The 3,835-nt window shown below is 44.5% G+C and overlaps 1 long non-coding RNA gene across 1 annotated transcript; it reads left to right on the forward strand.

The window, feature by feature from the left end:
* The first annotated feature begins 29 nt into the window (after positions 1 to 29).
* LOC103895055 lies at positions 30 to 800 on the forward strand. Its single transcript, XR_657348.1, has 2 exons — positions 30 to 234; positions 396 to 800. It is a non-coding gene; the product is annotated as an uncharacterized LOC103895055 (long non-coding RNA).
* Positions 801 to 3,835: the final 3,035 nt, after the last annotated feature.

The raw sequence follows: 3,835 nt of genomic DNA on the forward strand, positions 1-3,835 counted from the left end.
AGATGTCCCTGCCCACGGCAGGGGGGTTGGACTAGATGACCTTTAGAGGTCCTTTCCAACCCAAACTATTCTATTCAATGATTCTATTCTATTCGGCCACCTCTTCTTTGGGTTAACTACCTCCAGCACCTTAGTAATGCAGGCAGCTGAAGAGGGTAATATCTCAAACTTCTCCAGGGTGAATCACTAGGGCTTGGGAACCAGAGATGGTTCTGGTTGGGATGTAAGATCAAGGTGCTGGAAACAGTTCTATTCGGCCACCTCTTCTTTGGGTTAACTACCTCCAGCACCTTAGTAATGCAGGCAGCTGAAGAGGGTAATATCTCAAACTTCTCCAGGGTGAATCACTAGGGCTTGGGAACCAGAGATGGTTCTGGTTGGGATGTAAGATCAAGGTGCTGGAAACAGTCCCCTGCCTTCAGGGACTAAGGCTCTGTCTGCATATGGAAATAGGGTTTTCAAATGTGTCCTCCTACTGGTAACACCAACCCTGCACCAGGAACAATGCTGGGAGTCTACTGAAGAATGGCTCCTGGCTACTGCCATCTTCAGGACTATCCCATGTTAATTATTCAGGTCTTTTGTAAAAAGACACCTGTGGCAACTGGCAGAGTACCTGCACAAACATTACCAGCCTTGAGGCTGAGAAACTGTTAAATAGCCTTAGTAATAGAATATTAAAACATTGATGATGAGTGCGCGTGGGTGGAATAATTGTCTGCTCAGAAAGAGGCGCCTTTTTCTCATTCTATTCCTGTAGTTGAATCCTTATCTCCTGGGTAAATAAAAACAAACCTCCCCAGTTATTATTGTTCTTGTTCACCTTTTGACTCTTGATTGGATTTACCGCAGATAGATACATCCCTTTGGCAATGAAAGTGGAATCAACACATTTCGGATGCACTCCAGTGGAATCCTCACCCAAGCTCCTCCTTTTCTGAATGGCTGTTAATTACCCATCCTTTTAGCTCATGTCTGAGATACACCCTTCTGAGTGATCACTGGCTCTGATCAACAGACTCTTCTGTATCACTTTGAATCTCTATCTTATTTTTAATCCTCGGCACTTGGAGCCAAACCTCATACCTCTCTGAAGAGAGAATCTCATGGTGATAGCTGCCTCACTTGGGCTGCTTCTCCTTTCTATGTTTTTCAGTGTTTTCCCAGATGAGGCCCCAGGATTATTGCAAACCAGTCCCAGGAAGAAATGCTGCTCAATTAGGCGAAAAGAAACTAGAAGGAAAAAAGGAGTAGAGCCAGCAAATTGCTTGAGATAACAATCTCCCCCCACCCGTGTGTCTCTGTAACTAAGAGGATTAGCTGAACTTTCTGTGTCACACCAAAACTGACAATAAGCAACAGTGACTTCCCCCCGCTGGCACTTGTACCTTCACATGTTTCATTTTCTTGCCCATACTACTGCCTTGCCCCTTGCTGATTGTATGACAAACTTGGGGATGAACATGATGGCTCTTTCCTTTCCTTTAAGATTTATGACTCAAAGCCAAACAAAACCCAACGCTAGTTATTACATGCTCTGTTTCCTCCTAACAACAACTCACTTTTAACAGTATAAGCTAACCAAGGAAACATGGAAATATGGTCTACTTGATCTCATCTGATCTATCTGCTGTTTGCCAGAGACGCAAACAGCAGCCTCAGGTCTGCTACCACAGGAGCAGGCATAAAGATGTCCCTTGGGAGCAGGACCAAATCTGCAGAATATATAAAGCAGAAGTCCCATCAAAATTCAGAGCGACTGAGGCTCCACGTAGATACAGCACTGCCAGCAAGGAGCTGGATGTTTATTTCAGGTGAAGATTTATCATTGTGTGGTAGGAGGACTATCCAGGGTACTTTTGCAGTGAAGGGAAATGAACTTTGGTAAAGGACTTTTGCTAATTATGGAATCAGCCCCATGTACCTCTGACAATGGCATACACATGGTGAAAAGAATGTGGCTTGTGGCTGAAGATGATCAACCATCAAATAATTCCTACAGTAAACCAATTCCTTTTTGCTGAGCTGTGTAGAACATCACTTTAAACCAGGTGAGCAACTCCTTTCCATAAGCCTGCCACAGAACTTGTACGAAAAGAGGAATTTTGTTCTAGAAGACAAGACAAGACAAAGGAGGAGCATTCTCCCATCAACACACGCTCCCTGCCCTTCTCCATCCTGAGTTTCCACAGAAGACCACAGCAGAAGGTGGTGGAAATACGAAAGGTGAATGTCTCCGATACCTGAAGGGCCGCACGCAGGCACATTGAGCAAGTAAGCAGCTGTGCCACAGTAAGGAAGGAAGCGGAAAGCAAGAGGAGATAGGAGAAGCAGAAATATTTTCACATTGATGTAAAGTAGATACCAACACTTAAAAAAGGAATGTTATGATAAAAAAAATTGGGATGTGGAACTCGGGTGATTGCCACCAGGGTAGGGATTGAGGGAAAATGCTGGCAGAGCAAAGTCTGCAAAAAGTATTGGGGCTGGGTCATAAAATGCATGGGATTGGCCAGTTTTTGTAAAGCGTTTTACTGAACTAGGCATCTGTGCTGCGTACTCTCTCATTGCTACACGACTCCCTGAACCTAAATTAAATCACTATGGCATTTCTGCCATGTTAAACGGTGTGTGCAGGTACTCTCAGGCCACATAAATTCAGCAAAGTAGTGGTTTGGGGGTCCCTGTACAGCTTTATTTGCGATCAAAGGGTATGGTGTTGTGGGGGAGAAATACCTCCAGACAGATTTAGACTTTTACTCCAAAAATCTGTTCAGACTGAGGCATTGTAAAAAATGCCCAGTGTATTGCCATGGGGTAAGACTGCCTTGTCACTCTACGGCAACCCCTGTCTCGCCTATATGGAGCAGCAGTTTTAGTTCAGAGGGATTTAGGTCCATTCTCTTTCTCCATTTACATGAAATGGGACTAGAGTGGAGCGTGGCAGCCTTTTAACAGTGCCCCACAGCACTGCAAGAGTTCAGCCTAGAGAGTGAAGGACACCGTGTCCAATTGAAATTACAGAGGAATTTAGGGTAGGCAGAATGTAATTACACAATTGGAATTTAAACTGTGAAATTAAAAGGAAATATTCAAGGATGAAGGGGCAGAGAGAATCCCTAATCTCCAGCCAGGCTAGGCTGTGTGCCAGAAAAGTCCCTTTCTGAAGAGGGAATAAGCAAAGAGAATAAAGACAATGTTTTCAAAAGCACCCTAACTCCAGCTGTGTGTTTGTTTCATAGGCTATGTCTATTCTGCAGAAAACCTTGCGGTTGCTAAAAGGTGTCAGATATGTCCCTAAAAGGTGTCAGATATGTCCCTCTTGGCCCCCTCTTCACTGAGGTCAAAAACAATTTGGTTTCTCACGTAAGCAGCACCAAAGCATTCCCAAGGTCTACAGCAGAAAGCGTGCTGTATGTCTGGTCGAAAAAAGGAGTTCAGCCCTCTTTTTCATACAGGTGGAAAACAGTTTGTCCTTCTATATGGGGTCTGCCACTGCAGCCACTCTCGGTGTAATATCTCAGCATTTCCCAAGCCTTAGTTAATAATCTTCAGAATGAAAAATATCATGTATTTTTAAGGGTTCCCTTGTAGTAAGAGGAGGCAGAGAAACCACTGAAAACAGATCTGTGGCAGTTTTGAGTGGCAACTTCAATCAGGCTATTGCAAATCCCACTCCCCAAGAGATCGGAATCAAATTGTAGGACCCCATTGTTGTCCCTCTCGGACTAGAGAGACAGGTGAAGATGGAGCCACCCTTGTGGATCTCCAGGAGAGGAAGGACAACAACCTGAACAGGGTCTTTCAGTCAAGGCACAACAGAGAGAATCGGGGG

This window comes from Aptenodytes forsteri, unplaced genomic scaffold (genome assembly GCF_000699145.1).
Source record: "Aptenodytes forsteri isolate BGI_AS27 unplaced genomic scaffold, ASM69914v1 Scaffold287, whole genome shotgun sequence".
Lineage (NCBI taxonomy): Eukaryota > Metazoa > Chordata > Aves > Sphenisciformes > Spheniscidae > Aptenodytes > Aptenodytes forsteri.